Genomic DNA, 25349 nt, shown 5'->3' with positions numbered 1-25349 from the left:
AAGATACAAGGAAGAACAGGATCTTGAAGGGATTTGAAAATGAGGATGAGAATATTAAAATCAAGGTGCTGCTTGATCGGGAACCAGTGTGCTTACTGACCTACACGGGGTGATAGGTGCATGAGACTTCAGTTAAGACATAAGCATTAAAATTTTAGTTTAGGGGAAAGTTGAGAGTGGGAGATAAATCAGTTGTGTGCTGGACAAGTCGAGTCTAGGGAAATAAAGGAATGGATGAGAATATCAGCAGTAAATGAGCTGAGGCTGTTGTAAAATTGGGCAATGTTATTGAGCTGGATTTAAGTGGTATGAATGATTGTATGATTGTGTGTGTGTGTGTGTGTGTGTGTGGAAGCTCCCCTTGCATCAAACATAAACCCAGGCTTGTGCATGGTGTGATTCCGATGGTTGCCAGGGAAAGTGGTCGAATTGTTAGGTAGGGACTAGAAAATGAAACCATGGCTTCCCAGTCTTTCCATCTACTACTAAATGATGGATTAGATGTCTGATAACAAAGCGAGTGGTGAAGTGATGAGAAATGGTTGTGAGGTGGAAGTGGCTGTCCCAAATGTAAAATTTAATGCTATGTCTAGGGTTTTGATAATGTTGCCAAGGGGATAATGTGTAAGTGAAAAATATCAGGGGACCAAGGATAAATCTTTGGCAGAAATCAGAGGTAATGTTGTGTTAGCAGGAAGAGCAACTATTGCAAGTGTTACTCTGGCTATGATTGGATAGATAAGGATAGAACAGCAGTCCTAACTGATTGATCACACCCTCATCCTCCACTGTCATCCAATGGTAGAAGAAATGGCGGTGAGTGATAGATTACCTTTGTCGCACAGAATGTCATTTATGACTATTATGCCAATTTTATGATGACTGCAAGGAGACATCTGACTGCCTACAATGGGAGCCATGCCATCTGTTTCAGATGGGTGTTGAGGGGATTGGCTGAGGCAACTTTGAGTTGTTTAATATCAGTTGGGTTCAGAGATGTAGAGATTGGTATAAGTATTTGCTATGCTGGTTGGGAATGATGCACCTCATGGCCAGTTTGTTGGCTATTGCATAGGGAAATTGATTATGTTGAGTGAGTCTCCATGAATTGACCTCGGACTTCCTGGTATTTCCCAAGTTCCAGATGAGGGTGAACAGTATTCACTTTATTTGGCACTTATCACAGATTTGCCTTGGCCATGTGTTTATGGAAGGGCTTTACTTTGTCACAGAGTAGGGACATACGTTGCTACTCGGTTTGGGAAGCTGTATTGTTTCAGTGCTCAGCCCTAGCATGCATTGAGTTAGTCTCTTTTGGGAGTTGAGAGGAGGTGTATTTATGGTGATCTCCTGAGATGCTGTCTTCACTGGCTGGTTATGTGGACATACCCAGATGTAAGGAGGGCAGAAGCAGTAGAGGTCTGGTGTGGATGGGTGAGATTTATGGAGTGATTTCAGAATTTATAAACATTCTTTTTCAGTGGTTTAATGATTTTTCTTGGAACTAAACTGTTGCTTCACACATGTCAAATGTGAACCTGTTTCTTTAAGCTGAAGGTCAACTCTCACTCTCCATGCAACAATCTGCTTGCTGGATTTAACACTGTGCTAAACTTTCATGAAAATGGTGGAGATTGCTAATTGTCTCTGAGGCTAACAGATTAAAGCTGTTACTAATTCAACTTTTATTTTCATTCATTCTGATTTGGGTTTCATTTTGACGAGCTGAAGTCACAAAATGGGCCGCAGTACGATAGTTGGAAAACGCACAAAATGCCATTCTGCATCGGCATTCTCAAATCTTTATGAACATCTTCCCCAAATCATGCTGCATGTTTATTTAAGAGCTTTATATTTGAAAACTATGCAATTTTTCATCATCTTCCACTGGAACCTGGGCTAGTTTCTTTACAGTATTTCCACGCATTGTTCATTGTTTTTGTTGCAATATTTGTATGTGTGTCCTTTTCGCTGCCTAACTTCAAATTCATTTCTGTCCATGTGTTCCGTGTAAAAACTTGTAATGGTCCCAGATTGACAAAGGTTTTAAGCACATGAGCTATGATTACAAAGCAGCTCTCACGTGGAAGGCAAGAGAAGAAATGCAATGTGGATTTGTGTGAGCATATTGTGACTTGTTGTCCTGGCGTATTTCTGAATAAAATGGCATGCTGTCAAAGCTGTTCATTTTGCACTCCAAGCAGATGGAAGAAGATTGGATTTTAAAGGGAATAATAACATATACTACATGAGAACGGGGTTCTGACTATTGGTTGAGGTGTTGCCATAAAGAATGCACTGGGGAGCGAGTATTGCCCAGGCATTTGTTTAAGCTTTTTTTGTCAAAACAGCTGGAAGTTACTTTTCTGGAAGAGGACAGTTCCCGAGAGACATTGCAAGCCGAATGATGATCTTCAACCTTTATCATATAATTCTTAACGAATTCGGGATTGTTCAGCAAGCCCTGTCCAAACTCAGAATCTCATATACTGTTATCCAGAAAGATATTTTATCTCCCTGTCTCCTGCATGAGTGAGTAATGTGACAGTAATTTCAAGGCCAGCCACATAACTATGCGTTCTAACAGCAGATTGTTTCAAGCTGGTGTTCCCTTCCTCTTGTTCACAAAGGCAGAGTAAGTATAGCACTCCAACCAGCCTGTACTTGCAAAGCTCAGTGCATATATACATGTTCAGGACCATGAATTCTTTTTGCCAAAGGAGGGGAGGCAATAGCTCCCTATTCCTTTCATTTTCAGCAAAACTCACATTGAGTACTATGAACCGTGTGACTATTTGTATACTTGGTATTGTTTGTTTATATAAAAAAAATTCTTCAAAGCTGGTATGCTAATAGTAGTTAAATTATCTGGAAAAGCTGACACAAAAGCATCTCTCTTGGCCAAGTTTTTCTCGACTGTAATTGAGCTGACAGTTACACAAGTCTGAATTTTTCTATTAAGTTGTACAGTGAAGGTCGCAAGACTCCGTTGCCTTTTCTGGGATGTAACTATAATAGCAAGAGACTGCTGCTTTACTTGACATGGTGTTCCGCCATTGGCGACAAGGTGATAAAAAGCCATACAGCTTTTCTGTCTTAAGACATAAACCTGCACATAAGAATTGATGTCTTTGTGACCAAGCATTGTGGTAATACACCCTTAACTTTGTCAATGGGGACACTTTGATAAGACTCCTGAAAACATTCTGCCTATGTAAGATTTAGTGAGGGACATACACAGTGAATGTAAAATTCACATTGAACTTTAGCTCATTGTTGTATAGGTTGTGGAAACTGAATGAGCTAATGATGTGTAACTGTGTCCTTGCTGTGAATTCTGCTGATGAGCCTATTTAATCGATTTGTGTGTGCCATTCACATACTTCAGGTTATTGATTTGAAGATCCATTAGTCAATACTTGTTGCTTTGACTTGGAAATTGGTTGTTGCAAAAAAATTGCAGACCTCCGTTTGCTTTAACTGAATTCCTTTCAACTTGGATGCTTTATTTTTGAAAAAAAGATGTACTTGTTGATGTTGGAGGCCAACAGAGTGGCAATTTTATTTTTGAAAGCAATTCTTGAAATTCAAGTTTGCTTGTATTGAGGCTGTTATATGGATTGTGATCAACTTTGAGTTTTTTTGTGAAATATAGGAAATGTTGAAAGCTAACATTGATTGTATGTAGTCCTTGTGATTATGTTCAGATGGGTACATGGTATACATACAGATATCATGTTTTCAGACTGAATGCTTCCACTTTCTGGACACAACGGAGATAGCAACTTTTACACAAGCCTTATTCTTGTGGTTTTTATTTGTTAATATAAAAGTTACCAGAATAGTTTGGTTATCAAGCTGCTATATCCTGTTACTGTAAATGTAAACACCAGGAAGAATGTATTTATAGAACACTCATTCCCATAAAATGAAAATCACATTAGCTGCTGTGAAGTTAACTTCAGTAAGATATGACATTTTATGTCAAATATTATTGTAGTGTTCCAATTGCTTTCTTTCTATTAAAAATAAGACCTCCTTAGTGTCTAGTTTATCTTGATTTGGAGTATACAAGGAAGGCTGGATCACTGATGCTGAGACTGAATCCAAAATAACAGAAGATCAGAAGATCCAAATTTTTATTGTCATCTGAAGTCAAGGGTTCCAAAAAGATTCACAAGGATGTGGCCAGGGTTGGAGGATTTGAGCTACAGGGAGAGGTTGAATAGGTCAGGGTTGTTTTCCTTGGAGTGTCGGAGGCTGAGGGGTGACCTTATAGAGGTTTATAAAATCATGAGGGTCATGGATAGGATAAACAGACAAGGTCTCTTCCCTGTGGTGGAGGAGTCCAGAATTAGAGCGTATAGGTTTAGAGTGAGAAGGAAAGATATAAAAGAGACCTAAGGGGCAACATTTTTCACAGAGGGTAGTTACATGTATGAAATGAGCTGCCAGAGGCTGGTATAATTGCAACATTTAAAAAGCATCTGAATGGGTGTTTCAATAGGAAGGGTTTGGTTGGATGTGGGCTGGGTGCTGGCAAGTGGGACTAGATTGGGTTGGGATATCTGATCGGCATGGATGAGTTGGACTGAAGAGTCTGTTTCCGTGCTGTACATCTCTGTGATAAAAGTACAGGAGTACAGTGAAAAGTATATCGCGTCACCACACAAAGCAACTTCGAGTCAAAGGGTCATAGATGTACAGCACAGAAACAGATCCTTGAGTCCAACTTTCCCACACTCGGCAGATACCTAAATTAATCTATTTCCATTTGGCCGATATCCCTCTAAACTCTTTCTTTTCATATACCCATCTGGATGCCTTTTAAATGTTGTAATTGTACCAGCCTCCACCACTTCCTCTGGATTCCATACACGCACTACCCTTTGCATTAAAAAGTAGCCCCTTAGGTCCCTTTAAAATCTTTCCCCTCTCACCCTAAACCTATGCCCTCTAGTTCTGAACTCCCCCAACCGAGGGCGAAAAACCTTGTCTATTTACCCTATCCATGCCTCTCATAATTTTATAAACCTCTATAAGGTCACCTCTCAGCCTTCAACGCTCCAGGGAAACATCCAGGTTTAAGAACAAGGTAGAAAGCAAGGACCAAGTTAAAAGTTAAACATTACTGTAATGACAGTATAGTGTAAAACATATGAAATGAGGTTAAAAGTTACACATTACAGACCTTCTTATTTTAAAATAGAAAATAAAGAAATAAAGCTGAAGGTTCAAACATTAAAGTCTTTCTTAAGCGCTCAGCCACCGTGGGATCACACTTCGAAGAATCACCTCAAGACTAGAAGTCCAAAGCCGGGCTGAGAGAGCACCACATACCACTGAAAGATCACCATGCCGGGCTGAGAAACTGCCATGCCAGGCAGGGAGTCTGCCTCACCAATCCAGGAGGCTGCCACACCAGGCTGGGAGGTCACCTCAGTGTGGGTCTGTACTGAGTCCAAGACTGTTAGTCCGAGGCTAGGAGTCCATGGCTGGGAGAAGAAAGAAGGGAAAAGAAGGAAAGAAAAACCCCCAAAGAGAGGGGGAAGGGAGAAAAAGAAAACAAAACGGCTGGAGTGGACGAGCACTGCCTGAAGCATCTTCCTTCGGTGCCTTCGTGGAATGACTGGAGACTTTGGAAGAGGAATGCGTCATGAGGGTGACAATGAGCTGAGTGTCACATTTTTAACGTGTTGATAATCATAAAATACTTTGTATATTGATGTACTGTGGGGATAGTTTGTAATGGATTTTGCTATATGTGGAACATGAGGTGCGTTGAAATTAAAAAATCAGAGTAACCTGCATTTATACTGAAAATAGTTGTGATTTAAGTTAGATGTGGGACCCAATGGTCACCCATTTCCTCCTTCACTCACATGTCCTTGTTTCAGAACCTCTTGACACTGAAATGTGGTAGAGGATTCAGTGGAGCAAGATAAAAAGAAATAATTGAAGAGAAAATGGTTGGGTGGGTGGGTGGGATAAAACCAACAGAAAACAAAAAGCACAAGGGATTATTGTATTATAGTTCCCAGATTGACACTCCAGCAAGTCAATCCGAAGGTGCCTCTGCATTCATACCAGCAGATGTTCAAACCTTTTGCAATGGATTCAAAATATAAAATAAATTGAGATGATAGCCCTGTACCCCATAGTGTGTGTATTACACAATGCCTGCAATCAATTTAATTGCTGCAAACCTTGATATTCCACATTGCCTCAAAAATGCAATGCAGTTGGAAAGGAATTAGACGTTTTTTCAGTGAAAAACGTTGATACTGGGTGCCAAGAGATGAATTAAAATACAAGGGAAAATCTAAACTTTTTGAAATTGGCTGAGGGTATTTATGTACACTGATCTCCACAACAGATTACCTGCTGTTTCTATTCTTAAGTTTTTCTTTTCTTATTAATTTTGATTTGATGCTACTTCTCAGTTGAAGTGCATTTCTTTTAAATATTATACTGAAATATAGGGAAGAAATACTGACCATTCTAAGTGCCTAGTCCAATGATTTGAAAACCAAATATGAATCCTTCAAGTAAAATACTTATTATAACCAACTGGTACAGGTCCTCTGAGAATTTCTCCATTGAAATATGCTACTTTAATTGCTTTCCGGTGTGTCATGTGATTTACATGGCCACTTGGGAATTATAAGGGTGAATCTTAATAACATTTAAAGCTATTTTTAAGTTTCTTAATGAATTACTTCAGTTCTCTTTTGAAAACAGAAGTTTTGTTCACGTTAATGAGGTGAGGCCGGGGGTGAAGGTTATATTCTTGGTGAATGAATTATTGAACGGTATCCTCACATAGCACTGCACACCATTGCATTTATCTAGTTCTTTTATAAATGTACAAAAAAACCCTAGGTACAGCATACAAAGTCTGAAAATGCTTATTAATAGTCAAAATAAAAATGATTTTAGCAACTTTTTAAAAGAAATCTAGTCAGAAGTTGACAGGAAGTTTCTTATGGATTAATAGAATAGAATAATTCCATATCTTTTGATCCTCAAATTGTCTTTCATTGAAGCAAGTATACTTTGATGTATTTGAATTGTAAATATTGATGGAGAATTTAAATATTCTTTATTGGTTAATATGAAATCATTTTAGTTGTTTTCACCTGTCCTTTTGCTATATAGTGTTAGTTTTCTTATGCTAATGGAGCACTGCAGATTTTACAAAGTGAAAGCCTTGCAGAGTAAGCAGATCATTTACTTCTCTACAAAGATTTTTCTGCTCATCCCAGTGAACAACTAGAGATACAAGGGGAGGAATTAGTGTTTGGTGGGGAGTGTAAATTAGTGCAGATCAATTTTGGAGTTACAGGTCTATCCAATTCATCTAGTATCCTTGTGCAGTACTCAAATTGTGTCCCATCATATCCTGGATTAAAATATTTTGCAATCTGGCCTCTTCTTCCCTCATGGATATAAATGTATTAACGTTACGAATGCAACTCCTGATGTGTTGACCTTGAGCTTTGATTGTAACAATCTTCTTTCTTGACTTGATAATTGGTTTTTCACTGAGATTGCGGTATATGTGTTGAATCTTATGCACAGGATTGAGGGAGTCGTGCACTTCCAGAAACATTTTCTGGACCAATGCCTCAGGTTTTATACAGTATGGCAGATGCTGACTGTTGAACATGATGAAATTTGAATTTGTGTCTGTATTATTGTTTGTTGTTGGAATCATTTGATAAGGCTATGGCGATTATGACCCCTAGCCATTGTCATGTTTGCCAGTGATTTAATTCCCCATGTGGTCTTTGCTAAGCCAGGCTATTGGCACCTCAACTTATAACCCTTGAGTCTCCTAAACTGTCCATCATTAAGAACCACCTCCTGCTACTGCTGTAACTTTACCTTTATTGCACAAACATGTCTCTTACATTGAGTATTTTTTTTTAAGTATTTCTAATCTTTTCTGCTTCACCTTGTCTGCTTTTGCAATGATCTCTGTGAAACTCCTTGGTGTTTTTCTGTGTTAAATGCACTTTATAAAAAACAGCTTTTGTCTTTAAGGAAATGTTTAAAGTAAATGAGGTATTAACAGTGTGTTGTTGTAAATGAGTTTATGGGTAAACAGAATACCATGTTCTCAGACCTGTTACTACAACATTGCCTGCAGCTGAAACAAAAGGCTGACTTTCCATGATATTCACATGAAGTTAGCTTTACATTCTGAAACCAGTTGACATCAGCCTCAGACCCTTAGCACAGGGATCTCTAGATCTGCCTCAAAGTAAGCAATCTTAATGAGTAGGCAAAAGTATTGTTGTCTTCATCATCTGTTTCTTCTGTCCATGGCAGTATTGAGCAATGTTGATTTAGCACCCCTTTCCCACGGGCATATGATTGGGAGAGATGTGGTTACCATCTCTGTCCCAAAACAAAACAGGTGGATTGCTGGACCCAGTATTCTGAGGGTGACCCCTCAATCGGCTTGTCAGGCTGGTGCCTGTTGTCATGGGACTGCCCTTAGCTGTACTTGGCAGTTGAGTCACACTGCATACAGCTGAAGCAGATACTGAATGTCAATATTGGACTCTCTTTGCACTGTTCTCTCAAACTATTGTGCCACTTGATTAATTTTCTTCCTACCAACCATACAGTAGTTAGGAATGGTATATTGTACTATGAAGAAACAGTTGAATCAAAGTTAATTGTTTTTAACATTGCATTTGGGAGATGGGAACCGGAAACAGCCTTTTCACTGATTGTCAGAAGTTCTCCTTGAAGTAATGATGACTCCAAGCTGTAAAACATTTTCTGAAGGGTTGGAATAAACATCCACATTTCAAGAAAGAGTGGGAAAAAAACCATTTCATTCCTTTCCTCAGGTTGAGATTGTTGTTTGCAGTATGAATGTGTTACAGATTGATGGGGAAAAGCAATTGCAGGCAAAATAGAATTCCTTTTCGAGAAAGGAATGAGTGAATAAACTGTGACTTGCTTTTCAATACGAGAAGCAATTTTCAAACAGTGACCACCTATCCTTGCAGATGTCCCTTCACAATGTGAGATAAAAGTAGAATTTCATTGTTATTTTGTGATAATATGCTGAATTTGTGTGATTGCTGTGCAGTAATAGTCAACCTGCATGTTGAAAGATGCTGGCATCGATAAATTATTAATACTCCATTTTGCATTGCATCTGATCCAAACAGCCATCATAAAATCTGGTGTTGGCAAATACATTTCCTTATCAAGCTGCGCTAGTCTTAGCTACATTATGCTACATGGCCATTTTCCCAGCATCATTTATAGTGGCTAGTTCTGTGTTAGTGTATGCGTTTCGAGTTGTTTATAAGTTGTGCATTTTTACAATCTATTTGGGGGAAGGTTCTGTACATGGCATTTTTTTTAGTAGTCGTGGGAAGAGCAGAAAAGCATTTCTGGCCTTAACCTATGGACTAACTACACGTGTCAGCTATCATGACCAGAGCGAGAGCTGCTGGAGTAGGCGGGTTACAAGTGGCTGCAGTACAGAGATTTCTGGAAGAGCCGTGAAAAAAATCTGCATCTTTTTTAGTTTGTGATGTGAAATAAATGTTCTCAGAAACACGAGATTACAGTCTATGATCCTTTCAATTAAATTTGCTGAGCAATATAATTAATCCAAAATAGCGTCCATTTGATTTGGTTGTTATAAGTCTGTTAAGACTTTAGGCACATTAAAGGGGCTGTAGCCACAGTTCCATATTGAGGAAACAGTGCCTTATCAGGTGAACCTGAAATGATAGTTGTAAGCTTAATGGTACAAGATGACATAAAAAGCTGCCATGATGCTCTGAAGAGCAGGGGGTTATACTGTTTTTATTTATTCATGGGATATTTTGGAAACAATGGCTGCTGTATTTGGCAAAATAAGTTCACTGCCATTCTTTCTGTGCAATACTTGGAACATTGGCACTGAATGCCAGTATTATTGCTTTGCACACATTTTAAAGAATTATTTCTTGGATAAGTATAATGTTTACTTCATTCCCAGTGAAATCAGTTCATATGTGACTTGAATCTGAGACTATCCTGTCTCTTTTGCTTAGTTTTGTAGTAAATGCCATTTTTTGTAAAGCTACGTTCTAGTTGTGAAGGATTTAAAAATGTTAAATAGCTTTTGAGCACCTTCACTGAATTTCTGTGTGTGCAAGTTGTGCACTTTTGAAATGTTTCCTTCAACATTTCAGTGAGGTAAATGGGGGGAAAGTAGTTAGAGTCATAGAGGTGTACAGCATTGAAACAGACCCTTCTGTCCAATTTGTCCATGCCACCCAAATATCACAACCTAATCTAGTCCCACCTGCCAACAACCAGCCCATATCCCTCCAAACCCTTCCTATTCATATATCCATCCAGATGCCTTTTAAATGTTGCAATTGTAGTAGCCTCTACTACTTCCTCTGGCAGCTCATTCCATACACGTGCTGCCCTCTGCATTAAAATCTTGCCACTTAACTGCCCATAGTGTTAGGTACATTAGTCAGAGGGAAATGGGTCTGGGCGAGTTACTCTGCGGAGGATCGGTGTGGACTGGTTGGGCCGAAGGGCCCGTTTCCACACTGTAGGGAATCTAATCTGATCTAACACTTATTTTTTCTGGCTACCTCGCTCACACTGCTTATCATATTATAGTTGACTGAATAAAAAACACTTTCCTGCATTGTCACATCTGCAATATTCCACAGTTCCTCAATATCACTATTTCACAAAAACACTGAATTTTGTCAGGAGGTGTCCACAGTAAGGACAAGCCAGGAAAACAGCCCCAGCCTATTCAATGTCTCCCTATAGCTCAAATCCTCCAACCCTAGCAACATCCTTGTGAATCTTCTCTGAACTTTTTCAAGTTTCAGAACCTCTTTCAAATAAGAAGGAGACCAGAATTGCACGCAGTGTTCCAAAAGTGGCCTAATCAATGTCCTGTACAGCCGCAACATAACCTCCCAACCCCTATACTCAATACTCTGACCAATAAAGGAAAGCATACCAAACACCACCTTCATTATCCTCTCTACCTGCGACTCTGTGTTCAAGGAGCTATGCATTTCAAGGTCTCTTTGTTCAGCAACACTCCCCAGGAACTTACTATTAAGTGTATAAGTTCTGCAAAGATTTGCTTTCCCACAATGCAACTTCTCGCATTTATCTGAATTAAACTCCATCTGCCACTCCTCAGCCCATTGGCCTATCTGATCAAGATCCCGTTATGATCTGAGGTAGCTGCCTTCGCTGTCCACTACACCTCCAATTTTGATGTCACCTGCAAACTTACTAACTATACCTCCTATATTCACATCCAAATCATTATGTAAATGACAAAAAAAAGAGGACCCAGCACCGAGCCAACTGGCACTCCACTGATCACAGGCCTCCAGTCTGAAAAGCAACCCCCACACTCCCCCCACCCCCCTCTCTCCCCCCCCCCCACCCCCCCACACACCATCCTCTGTCTTCTACCTGTGAGTCAAGTTCTGTATCCAAGTGGCTAGTTCTCCCTGTATTCAATGAGATCTAACCTTGCTAACCAGTCTCCCATGGGGAACCTTGTCAAACATCTTATTGAAGTCCATATAGATCATGGGTGTTGGGTTGAATGAAATGTCTCTCACCTCTCAAAGAAGTCTGAGAGATCTTAGGCCTTGACAGAGGTAAAGGTGGAGTGAGCATTGAGGGGTGGGGAGATGTAAAGCGGGGGTAGTAATTTAGAAAAGAAGTCAGTGTACCAATGTTCTGCAACATTGTGACTTTAAACTAGTGAGCATTTTTGGACAAGGAGAATGAGGCATATCAGAATTTGATGTAGGAGGCAGTTGAGAGTTTCAAGATGAAATGAACTTTGGCGTTCTTTTAGAACAGGGTTGGAAGTAGATAACTGAGGGGTCGTGGGTGATGCACAAGACTTTGAAAGAGCCTTCATTTTGGAGTGCATAATGTGTTTGGTATTTGTTGAGGCTAAGAATCTTGATATTTGTGAATTAAAGTGCAGAGAAATGGAAATCTGTTTCACTGCATTGTTAGAGGTTTGACATTGACCAATAAAGTAAAAAGGTGCTTTTGGCAAGGAACTCTAATGAGATAGTAAACAAACATAATGTGTTGGACAAACACAGCAGGCCTGTGGAGAGAGAAACAGAGCTAACCTTTGAATTGAGTATGACTCTTCCCTTATTTTGTATTTATTTAAGATTTTCGGCAGCTACAGTATTTTGCTTTTATACTAATGAGATAGTGGCCTGTTTTATAGATTTGAGTTGAACTGCAACCAGCGTGACTCGGTGGTTAGTACTGCTGTTTCACCGTACCAACAACCCAGGTTCGATTCTAGTCTCGAGTGACTGTGTGGAATGTGCACGTTCTACCCATGTCTGCGCGGGTTTTCTCCGGGTGCTGTAGTTTCCTCTCATGTTCCTAAGATGTGCAGGTTAGGTGAATTGTCCATGCTGAATTGTACATAGTGTTCAGGGATGTCTAGGTTAGGTGCATTAGTCAGGGGAAATGTAGGGGATTAGGTCTGCTGGGTTACTCTCCGAAGAGTCGGTGTGGACTTGTTGGGCCAAATGGCCTGTTTCCACACTGTCTGAATTCTATGATTCAATCTGTATCGTTACTTTAGGTTTTTTACATCAATCTACAGTTTTGCGAATAGTGTTTTAGAACTTCAACCCCTCTTGCAAATTGTTGAGTTAATGTCTGTTAAATTAGTGATGAATACATTGCTCACAGCAACCCCTGTTAGTTGTGCAATGGCAGGGAAAGGGTAAAGAAGCTATATCAAGACTAGCCTCTGAATTGCACAATGCTACCGTTACAAGTCTCACTTTAGTCCTTGAGCACGGAAATCAAAGCTGACAATTCAGTGCAGTATTGAAGGAACATGCATGGTAATACTGGAGGTGCAAATTTTGAAATGACCTGCTAAACCGAAGCCTGAACAGGCTGCTCAATTGAATGTAAATTAAGAGCCTGTGGCACTATTTCAAAAAGGAACTGTGTCCAATCTGCTGACCAGTATTTATCCCTCAATCAGTATCTCAAAAAACAAATTGACTGATCATTCTCCCATTGTTGCTTTGTGGATGTTTGCTGAGTGCAAATTAGATTATGTGTGTCTTATGTTACAGTCGTGACTAAACTTAAACAAAAACTTTATTGGCTGCAGAGCACTTGACATCATCAGTCTTGAAAAGCAAAGTATAAATGCCAGGATTTATTTTCATTAAAAACATTGCAATTAATTATTAAAACGTGAATCATATTTTTCAGAATTTTTGAAACAAATGAAATAGTTAGCACTAGTTCTAGAAAATTTGAACATGGGAAAAGTAAATGGAAGAAAAATTGACTGTTAATTGGCGGGAATATTACTGAAACTTGGTTCTGGCATTGTGTGTATAGTAGACAGTTTGATCTTGCCTGACAAGCGAATAATGATATCACCTCTATTCTATTTAGTGCTTCATGCTATTGGAGACTGACCTACATTGCCTTGTATTAATTTTGATTTTGTAACATTTAGTGAATTCACATTTAAGGTATTCAGGTTTCATATCCCATCATCAAAAGGACATTATTAGTCATAGATTCATAGAGATGTACGTCATGGAAACAGACCCTTCGGTCCATCCCGTCCGTGCTGACCAGATATCCTAACCTAAACTAGTCCCATTTGCCAGCACTTGACCCATGTCCTACCGTGGGCGGCACGGTGGTACAGTGGTTAGCACTGCTGCCTCACAGCGCCTGAGATCCGGGTTCAATTCCAGACTGTGTGGAGTTTGCACGTTCTCCCCGTGTCTGCGTGGGTTTCCTCCGGGTGCTCCGGTTTCCTCCCACAGTCCAAAGATGTGCGGGTCAGGTGAATTGGCCATGCTAAATTGCCCGTAGTGTTAGGTAAGGGGTAAATATAGGGGTATGGGTGGATTGCGCTTCGGCGGGTTGGCGTGAACTTGTTGGGCCGAAGGGCCTGTTTCCACACTGTAAGTAATCTAATCTAATTTAAACCCTTTCTATTCATATACCCATCCAGATACCTTTTTAATTGTTACAATTGTACCGGCCTCCACCAGTTCCTCTGGCAGCTCATTTCATACACGCACCACCCTCTGTGAAAAAGTTGCCCCTTAAGTCCCTCTTATATCTTTCCCCTCTCACTCTAAACCTATACCTTCTAGTTTTGGATTTCCACACATCAGGGAAAAGACTTTGCCTATTTATCCTATCCATGCTGTTCATGATTTTATAAACCTCTATAAGGTCACCTCTAGCCTCCGACACTCCAGCCAGTTTAGCCTCTTCCTGTAGCTCAAACCCGCCAACTCTGGCAACATCCTTGTAAATCTTTTAATAACTCTTTCAAGTTTCACAACATCCTTCCAATAGAAAGGAGACCAGAATTGTATACAATATTCCAAAAGTGGCCGAACCAATGTCTTGTACAGCTGCAACATGACCTCCCAACTCCCATTCTCAATACTCTGACCAATCTTATCTACATGTGACTCTACTTTCAAGAAGCTATGAACCTGCACTCCAAGGTCTCTTGGTTCTATAACACTCCCTAGGGCCTTACCATTAAGTGTAAAGGTCCAGTTATGATTTGCTTTTCCAAAATGCAACACCTTGCATTTATCTAAATTAAACTTCAACTGCCACTCAACCCATTGACCCATCTGATCAAGATCCTATTGTAATCTCAAGTAATCTTCTTCACTGTCCACTACACCTCCAATTTTGGTGTCATCTGCTAGCTTGCTAACTTTGCCTCCTGTTCATGTCCAAATCATTCATCTAAATGACAAAAAGCAGTGGACCCAGTATCCATCCTTGTGGCACTCCACTTGTCACAGGCCTCCAGTCTGAAAAGCAACCCTCCACCACCCTCTCTGTTTTCTACATTCGAGCCAGTTCTGTATCCAAATGGTTAGTTCTCCCCGTATTCCATGAGATCTAACTTGCTAACCAGTCTCCCATGAGGAACCTTGTCAAAAGTCTTACTGAAGTCCATATAGATCATGTCCACCGCTCCGCCCTTATCAATTCTCTTTGTTGCTTCTTTGGAAAATCAATCAAGTTTGTGAGACATGATTTCCCAGGCACAAAGCCATGTTGACTATCCCTAATCAGTCCTTGCCTTTCCAAATACGTGAAAATTCTGTCCCTCAGGATTCTCTCCAACAACTTGCCCACCACCAATGTCAGGCTCACCAGCCTGTAGTTTCCTGGCTTTTCCTTACCACCTTTCATAAATAGAGGTACCACGTTTGCAACCTCCAGCCTTCTGGCAACTTACCTTTCATGAAAGATGAGCGAGGATGGTTTAGGATTGGAGGCGACAAATGAAGAGAGTTAAAAAACAGAAACTACTTTCATTGAACTAAAGATAGATGCCACACATGCTGCACATTTTCTCAGAAGTTTTTTCAAAAAATAATTACAAACTGCCCTTTTAACTTTGAAATGAGAGCATCAAAAGAGGAGAGAATATTGTTCAGCCTTGAGCAAAATTTAAGGTTAAAAGGATCTTCTTTTCCCTTATCTCATTTCTCTTTTCATTCATGCACACATTAAAGAAGAAATAAGATAACTCCCACCTTAAGAAGTTATTTATTTCATTCCTTTACATGTACTCTGTCCAAAGACAGGTGCTTGGCTGCAGATGCTTAATCTTGAGCGTTTGCTTTGGTGGCTGTTGTCAGTGGTGGTTTGCTATTGCCTGGCACATTGAAGCAGGACAAGGAGATATCTCCCAATTCTATCTCAGCCAGAATGGGAATTGAACCGGCATCATTGTCCTTATTCTGAACCACAAGCCGCCATGCCAACTGAGGTAACCAGTTCCCAAGAAATGTCGCATGCAAAGCTCTTAAAACAAAAGTGCAAGAGTAATGTCTTAAAATATCAGCTCCAACTTTAATATTTTTATTGCATTCCTGATCTAAAATAGTGTTTGTTTAGAAGGTGGATGCTGAGCTGAAGTAAGCCACGTAAGAGGTCAGGCTGAAGAGGATTGTCTTCTTTATAAGGAGCTAGTAGAATAGATTATTGAGTACAAATGATTGCAAAATGGTTCTGGAATGGCAGAAACCATTGAACTGGAAACAGTTTCTCTCTGATCCACATGCGTGCTGACTTGGAAATACACATTCGTTGTCATTGGGTCAAAAGTCCTGGAAATCCTGACTTAAAGGCACTGGAATGGCACTGGCTCCCCATCCTATTAATCACGCAGGTGATAGGGATCCTTGCTATGCAAAATAATCTACACTATGATCCTACTTATGGAGACTTCTAAAGTGGAGAGAACTGTTGTGCTACAGCTTTCCCATGTGGAGTTCTCCCTCGATTGGGAGATTCCTCTTCTTAATGTGTACCACAGACACCATTTGTGATTTTGTACTCCTCCAGTCTCGCCTCATTACCAACATATCATTCATGGCCATGACAGTCTGGAGTGACACTTGAACCCAGAGGTCCTGGCTCAGAAGTGGGGTTGCTTCCCATTGCACCACAAGGCCACCCATCTGACATGACCTGAACGGCAGTTAGGGAGAGAGGGCAGAAGTGTGCCTTGCAGGATATGCTCCCACCACATTAAGGAATACAGTCGTTTCTGATATAACGTGATAGTTTTGATCTTGTGCAATTTCGTGTTCTAAGAAATCATGTTATAGCCAATAGAAGTAAGGAAAGTTCACGCTCTACAGGTAACGGTTCAAATTCTTCAATCATGTTAAAGCCAATTCATGCTGAAGAAACTTGAGCAGATGTTCAAAGTTTGTGCGAAGATTTGTAGCTCGGCGAACAGAACCACTACAAACTTGAGCAGAACCGACCATAAAAAAATGCTAGGAAATTGATCTAGATAAATGATTTGAATATTTTGGACATTTTTTGCTTGATTCTCACCCAGATGGGAAGAGAAATCAAGCAATGTATCATGAAGAAATTAGTGGTTGCTATAGAGATTGTGAGAAAATAAATGGTGCATTGTAAGCTGGTTGTATTCATCCTAGGTATGTTCTTGGCAGAGAGTAAACTTTTTAAAAAAAATTCATTCTTGCGGTGAGGATATTGCTGACTAAGCCAGCACTTTCTGGTCATCCTTAATTCCTCATAGGACAGCTATGCATCAAGAGTGTTCTTGTGGGTCTGGAGTCACAAGTAGGCCAGACTGATTAAGCCAGGCAAATTTCCTTTACTATAAGTCAAGTTTTGAAGACAATCAAAAACAGTGATATCTAATTCCTTAGTGAATTCAGAGTTCACCACCCACCATAGTGGCATTCATGCCGATGTCCCCAGAACTTTAGCATGGTGCTCTGGATTATCAGTCCACTGACGTTACCACTACACCACCAGCTCCTCCATCTTACCTATCATTTTTGACAGTCAAAATTCAAGCATGCACATTTCATGTTAAAGATCTGAAGCAGAGATGCCGAATTTTAACTCCATTTCTCTCTCCACCGTTGCTGTCAGACCTAATGGGTTTCTCCAAAGTTCTCTGTGTTTGTTTCAGATTTACCTTTGTGCAGTTGACCTGCTTTTCAGGAACTTCATCTTTTGCAATGCACCTCTCAAAATTCTGTTTAAAATTATTTTGTGAATGTTTCTTATGACTGATCTTTTCCCAGGACCTGTAGTCTTCAGTGACCCTATAATTATCGAATGTGGAAATGCTTATTATGAATGAATAAATGGAAATAAAACACAGAAATCCACAGAAAATGCCAGTTTTGGAAAACTAAAGATTGTATTAGATTAGAAAACACATTTTCTGTTGTTCACTTTTGTTTTTCAAGAAGTAATGTTGAAATGAAGAATAAACAGGTAATACATTTTTTTTAATTTCAGCTCACCAGTGGAGAGGATATTCTTTGAGGCTGGCAGTTTTGATGTGGCACAGGTAGAATTTTAATTTCTGCTTACTGAATGAAATAAGCAAACGTTTCACTTCACTGATGAACCATAATTGTTAGTTAATGTTGTTATATATTCTTATAGTGTGATAAAGGATTAAATGTTCGCACATAATTTGTTTTACTTCAATAATCATCATTCTTTTCTTTAGATTCAATGGCTAATTATCTTGATATCATGTATAACTGAACCTTTAATCCTCATGATGAACTGCGAAAATGCAAAGTGAGATATAAAGGGATTTGATGTAAATTAATTTTCGAGCAATGTTAGTAACCACAATGGCAGATCAACAGTGAGCAATTCAATTACAAGTTAAATTCTTTTAGTGGTTATAACAAGGTCAGCCAGGTGAACCTCATAGAATATGAGTTCCCTGATTGGGGCTGTTAATCTGGTCTAATTAGGGAACCCTGGCTGACAGATATAAACATGAGTGTCAGAGAATCTGTTCGTTCTGAACATTGGCTCTAGGGGAGCTGGATCAGTGTAAAGGACTTTCTACGTATAAATGAAGGGTGAATTGATAATGCTATGCCAGCCTCTCTGAAGTTATTTCAAATATCTACACTGTACTCCTTCCCATTCTAACATACTGGTATACTTTTGAAGCTCTGAACATAGCAGTTGGGATACATTTTAAATCAGGGTTTTGTATCAATGTGGAAAATATCCCTTTTTATATTTCCAGTCCTCTGAACTTGAGGATGAACATTCCCTGAACCTTTTTTGATTCTGTCTTTTGTCTCCAAGCTCCATATTTTGGTGACGTGTGAACATGGGTTGCAGCTCCTGTTTTGAACTCGCCAAAGTACTTGGTGACCTGTCCTACTCTTTTCCTTTGGACTGAACTATTTGACCTCCCACTTGCTTCTATTGAAATTCGCCTGTCATAATTTTACCCACTCACTTCAACAATCAGTTTCTGTTTGTAATGATATGCTTTCATCTATTTACATCCTCTCAAGGATTTAATTCTACAGTATGAAGATATGGTGATGATATAAAATGGATTTTGCCTTTACAAATAACGGTGCAAGTAACAGTATAGATATATTAAAAGAAAAAGCAGAGTCATTGCTCGGAATACATGTTAATAAAGTTCTGGTTCTCAAAATATAGACCAGGTTGGCTTAGACATGAGGCTGCTCTGCAATTGCATACAAGCTAGTGAAGCATGTCAGTGAGGATATAGAAAAGGTGCTGATGTGTGATGGGAAATCGGGAGGTGGCAGTCTGAAACCTCTGTTTGGACAAGAGAAAGAAAACCTTTGTTCAGCCTGACATCAGTTGCATGTATAAATACAAAATGCTGGAAGTATTGAGTAGATCTGGCAGCATTGAAGATCGGAGTTCTTCAGCTCTGAAGGAAATCTTATAGACTTTATGCTGAAGCAAGGGGGAGGAGAGACAAGAGGGAAGCTCTGGATGTGATAGAAGCTGGAGAGATTAAAAACGAAGATGTCATGGATCAAAAGGAGTGGTAATTAGGCAAATACTTTATTTCTTTTTTTTACTTGAGTGAATTGTACATGGCAGAAGATTGAGCTGCTTGGTCTGAAAGCAAAGCAAGATTGAGAAAGGCGTGTGGTAAAACAAAAGATTGAAACAGAAAAGAGGTAATTATCAGTATTGAACTCCTTGGCTCTCTAGACTTAACATAAAGTGTCGAACAGAAAGATGAGGTGTTGGTTCCTTGAGCTTATATGGAATGTGACTGGAGTGCTGCAGCAAGCTGAGGATGGAAATGTACGTGACAACAATTACATTAAAATGGGAAGCAACAAAAAGCTCAAAATTAAAAATCACACAACACCAGGTTATAGTCCAACAGTTTTGTTTTGAAGCACTGCTTCTTCATCAGGTAGTTATTAAGCATTTAGAAAACTAATGCTTCCAAATAAACCTGTTGGACTTTAACCTGGTGCTGTGTGATTTTTAACTTTGTCCTCCCCAGTCAACACCAGCATCTCCACATCATAACTCGAAGCTCAGTGTCTTACTTCTCAACTGTCTGAAGCAGTTCCATAAAGCATTCCCTCAATTCATGTTTGATCTCCCCAGTGTAAAAGAATTGATTATTGCAAGAAGTAAGTATGCTAGTTCAAAGGAAGTACAATTAAATTGCTGCTTTGGATGGTCAGGAGAGGTGATTTTATTTTAATGGATGCAAATTGGTTCTAATGGATGAATTAAAATTTAGTTTCAGTTCTATAATCCCATAAGCCTAAGGGTCACATATTCACTGTGACTTTTTCAGGCACTAGATGGACATGCTGTTAATATCCACTATTCTTTTCAGATGATAGGCCCTCAGACATGGGATAAAGTGGGCCAATAAGTTTGTGAAGGACAATCAGAAATGGCTTTAGTAGCATAAATGCAGGAAGCTAGGTCATGGAAGAATGATTGAAAGTATTGTGTTAAATCATTACAACTGCTGTGTTCACAGACAATATAAGATCATTCAACTGGTAAAGTAATGACTTAACTTTCTCTTTAAGTATATCTATACTGTTATTTCCACCATTATTTGTGAAAGCAAAATCTATTTTATATCACCACCATGACTTCATACTCTCGAACTAAATCCTTGTGGATGCAAAGCTGGGCTTTGCATTGAAGTTTTCATTTTGGTAACGGCAATATGATAGCAATAGATTGGGAAAGGGGAATGTACATTGAGACCTCTGTCCCTGTACACCAGTTGCTGAAAGTAAGTATGCAGGTGTAGCAGGCAGTGAAGAAGGCAAATGGTATGTTGGCCTTCATATTGACAATTTACGAATATTGGAGCAAGGGTGTCTGCTATCATTGTCCAGGACCTTGGTGAGGCCATGCCTGAAACGTTGTGTGCAGTTTTTGTCTCCGTATCTAAGGAAAGATGTTTTGAGATGTTCTGGCTATTGCGGGAGTGCAATGAACGTTCAGCAGTCTGATTCCTGGGATGGCAAGACTAATGAAGAATGAATGGACCAAGTAGGACCACATTCATTAGAGTCTGGAAGAATTGGTGGGGAGGGGGTGTGAGGTTTGCAAGTCTCATAGAAACCTATAAATTTCTAACAGGACTGAAAAAGGTAAACACAAGAAGGGTGTTCCTGATAAACATAGGTCACAGTCAAAGGACACAGGGTCGGCCATTTAAGACTGAGATTTTGTCACTCAGAGAGTGGTGAGACTGTGGAATTCTCTGTCACCCAAACAGTTGGGGATTCTGAGCTGTGAATGGGAAGGTTTTGAGAGGATATGTTATCAATGACAGTCCTTTGTTTGGTGATGACAACATGAATAGGTGAGATAAGAAACTTGATAATGATTGAGATGTATAAATTTATGAGAGGCTAGACAATACTGACAGGAAGGAACTTTTCCCCTTGTTAGAGGGTTCCGTGACCCGGGAGCATAATTTTATGAGGCAGAATGTTTAGAGGAAATGGGTGGAAAAGCTTTTTCACCCAGAGTGCTATGGGAATCCGGTAGCGACTGCCTGTAAGGGTGGGAGAAGTTTGTTAGGCGTAAGGCCCTTGTAATGGGCTCTAGACCTTGATTCCTCTGTTAGATTCTCATGCTTTGGCAAAACCATATTTTTTTTAGTCTGGAGGCCATGAGGATTTAAATTTTTGAGGAGAATCTCTCTTTCTGTGACATGAGATCTTTCATACCAATTGTATGCTGGACGAGTGCAAAGTGACCTACTTACATTCTGTGAGCTGCTTGTTTGTCCTGGGAATCTGCTATGATTAAAATATCTGTATCTCCCATCATGAGTTTCCTACAGGGAACAAGAATACATATGCTCGGGTAGTTTGAACTCCATTCCTCTTTATTTGCAATGAATCTACTCCCTTTAATGGACATCATCTGTGCAAGTGAATCAAGGTCTCAGTGTCACAGCAAGACTGACTCTTAAAACAAAAAACATTCGTGGGAACCTTTTGGAGAACATTTTTTCCACAAGCATTCCTCATGGATTTCTATCCCTGTTTTGTTGAATAAATTTGAGTAAACTGCATTATTGGACAATATTAACGCATTTAACTGAAATAATTAATCAAGTGATTTTTGCTTGCATAGTCTATTGCTGCAACTGTGGAAAAGGGCATCTCTCTGTGAAAACTGCAAAGCAAAGATCATTGATTCTACTACAGTTTTTTCATCTCATAATCTCAGTTCACATATTTTAAGAAACCATTCATACTATACTTACTTCAAACAAAGTTTTGGGGGGATGGGTGGTGGAATACAATGTTGTGAGATTTCAGCTATCCTTTCCACTAATTCCTCAATTTATGATGTGTTCTGGAACGTGCCAGTGGAAACAAAATGAGAAGACAGTGACATTTGAGAGGGCTGAAGACGTGACAAGAAAATGTTAGATTTCTAGCACCTCAGGAGGCTCAGTCTTATATTGCGTGTTATCAAACCTTCACAGCAGGCTGGGCCGAGACTGAAGGGCTATACTATATCAAAGACAAAGTCACCACCACCCTCAAATTGTTTGTGTCATGGTTCTCCCAGGGCTTTGCTGGAGACATGCACAGGTTCTTCCAGCAAATGCATAAATAATTGACTGATAACCTCTTTGTCTACCAGGAAATGATGTCAGTTTTGCAACTGGGGATGACTGGGTTTTCAATAGTGGCTTCCTATATATATATATTTGAGACTGTATGTGGCAATTTAAACGTCCCAAGATTGCCTGGGAGTTTTTGTCTACTACAGAAATATCCACCCTTTAAAGGACAACGAAAGGATGCCATGAATAACTTTATGCAGTCATATGATATATTCCCAGATAGCTACCTTGATACTTTAGTCCAGTGTTAATCCAACTTCTCTCTTTTTTTTAACCAAGAAATTGGTTTTGATCAGATTATTACTATGCTGAAAATGAACTTCAGGTATTTGGACAAATTTAGATCATCCTTCAGAATGCATTGGCCAGTGTCAGTAGAATGGTTTCCAGTTGTTTTGTGTTCTTTACAAGCAGGAAGATTTTGACCTGCAGGTCAATCAAAACACAGGGCACAGAGTCTCTTGAAACTATTCCATGAAAGAGGAAGTGGAAAGCAATACGGTTAGAATCTGCAATGAATGCGCACTGTTGCCTGGGATGACGACTTGGTTATGTGATTCCCTTGATTTCAGTCAGGCCTGCCCACCTGACAACCATAGAACAGGAGCTTTCACACGTGGGTTGCTTGGCATACAGTAACCAAAAATGGGCCACAGGAATGTTGTGGAAATAAATATTTGTATGTCATAATTAATTTTCTGCTCTGACAATATTTCAAATGTGCAGTTGTAAATTTTTACTCATCTGATATCTTTAAGTGGTATAATCCCTGTTCCTGGCCAGTGTTATCTGGGGTTTACAGTTAGGGCTTTGCCAGTGATGACTCCACTTGCACCAGACTTGACTATCCTGGCAAGAGGCAGCATATAGGCCACTTTACATTTTACAAAAGCCTTGGAGGAAACTTGATGAGAGGCCTTTCAAAATAAGGATAGATTTGACATGGTAAATCTGGAGAGAATGTTTCCTTTTGTGGACCAGTACAAAACTGGAGCCCTTAAACACCAAATTGTTTTAAACCCAAAGGAAAATCCAGAAGTTTGTTCATTCAGAGTGGACATAATGTGGGACAGTCCACTGCAGGAAGTTGATGAAATAAAGCTGTTGAAGTTTGCATGCTTTGAGAAGGAAATAAGGTGAATATGAGAGTAAAAGGAGCATAAAGATAAGCTGAAAGTCTGAGGTTGGTTCCTTTGAAATCAAAAAGTACTTCTATCGAATGTAAATGCCAACACTTACTAATTGGGCCAATTGTGTATTTCATTGCTGTAAATTCTGTGTAATACTTTGATGTTGTGGTATGATTGTTTTATTTTCTTGTAGTGGAATTTCCAAACCAAAGTGCTGATTTAAGTAATTCTAGTTGCTGAGGTACTTTGACTTGAGCAGATAAATGTGAAAGTGCAACTTTAATTTTTTTATGAAATCCCAACTTTACTAATAAAAGAAGTCTACCTTATACGAGATTGCACAGAGAGTCTCCAAAAAAACGTCATAAGGTTTTTAAGATTCCAAGTTGTGAAAATCTTTTCTGTTTTCCCAGCAATAATTTATTGCTGGCTAAGTGTGTTTTACAGCATTGCATCAAGCTGTATGGAGTAAATATGTGTTGTAAAACCTTAAAACCTGTGCAAAGAGAGTGAAAATATTTTAAGTATAATTATAATCACCGTAAAGGATTTAAGATTGATATTGCACGTGTTACAGGACTAGTAATTGGTAAGAATAGCATGCGTTTAGAGTATATTTGTGTTATTTCTGCTCGAGTAACTTGCCTAGGTTTGTACCTTTGTAAGTAGGGCTACAGAAACCCGAGCATGTGGAGATTACAATGCTTGTGGTTATTCTGTCAGGTTAGTCATTTTCCTGTAAATATCTTTTGTTGACTCTGAAGAATTAGTGTAGAACAGAAATGTACAGCACAAAGCAAGGCTGACTTTGGCCTTGTTAAAGATTGATGTTTAATATATAGTCCAAATGTTCTTGCAAATGAATTTTGAAATTAAATACCTTACTCTTGTGTGTATAAATTCTATATATTCTTTTGATCAGAACTTTTATTTCGCAGTGAATGCCACATGCCATCATTTTTCAACACATCAGTGATTTTCTGTCAATATAGGCCATTTACTTGATAAGTGAGTACATGGATGTAATATAGTTTGCTTTAAAAAGATTTTTTTAAGCAGTAGGAAATAGAAACCTTGCTGCGTGGTGACCCTAGTCACTGGATTGTAGCCTTTTATACCGTACGTGGGGTTCACAGTTGTGGTTTATGTAATGTTTATGCATCCTGTGAGGCACTGCTGTTTCTGCTTTACAAGTATTTTGTAAGCACTTGGACAGCTTGTCCCATGACCATTTTTTCTAGCGCACGCGCGCACACAGACACACACACACACACAGACACACACATTCTCTGACTTAAGGTGATTCTCCTCTACGTTGTTTGATCTGAATAAGTTGGTTGTTAGAAGCTTGGGATCAAGCTTGTAGACCAAGTTCTACACAAACTAATTACCTAATCTGCGTTTGACCTCTCCACTGCAGAGGTCACATTGTGAGCAGCGGCTACAGTAACACTTGCTCTCTTACCTGAGTATCGCTGGCGGGGTCTGCATTTATTGCAGCTCCCTGAGAAGGTAATTTCACTTCTTGAAAGGCTGCTGTATAAATAGACCCATGATGGTGTTCAGAAGGGAGGATCCAATGACACTGAAGGGATGGCAAAATATTTCTGATTCAGGGTGGTGAGTGGCTTGAAGGGGAAATTGCAAGTGCTGGTGTTCCCATGATTCTGTTGTCCTTATAGATGGTAGACATCAAG

At 39.5% G+C, this 25349-nt stretch overlaps 1 protein-coding gene across 2 annotated transcripts in view; it reads left to right on the top strand.

The window, feature by feature from the left end:
- LOC132821924 (cytoplasmic protein NCK1-like) overlaps positions 1–25349 on the top strand; it is a 215982-nt gene that overhangs the window by 61456 nt on the left and 129177 nt on the right. The window contains exon 2 of one of the 2 annotated variants that reach the window (XM_060834900.1): positions 17878–17929. The exons of the other annotated variant lie outside the window; for it this stretch is intronic. The gene's annotated coding sequence lies outside the window, so the exon portion shown is untranslated. The remainder of the gene's footprint in view (positions 1–17877; positions 17930–25349) is intronic. 2 annotated transcript variants of the gene reach the window in all.

This window comes from Hemiscyllium ocellatum, chromosome 13 (genome assembly GCF_020745735.1).
Source record: "Hemiscyllium ocellatum isolate sHemOce1 chromosome 13, sHemOce1.pat.X.cur, whole genome shotgun sequence".
Classification (NCBI taxonomy): Eukaryota; Metazoa; Chordata; class Chondrichthyes; order Orectolobiformes; family Hemiscylliidae; genus Hemiscyllium; species Hemiscyllium ocellatum.
The sequence above is the reverse complement of the archived record's forward strand: the minus strand, read 5'-3'. Positions and strand labels throughout refer to the sequence as shown.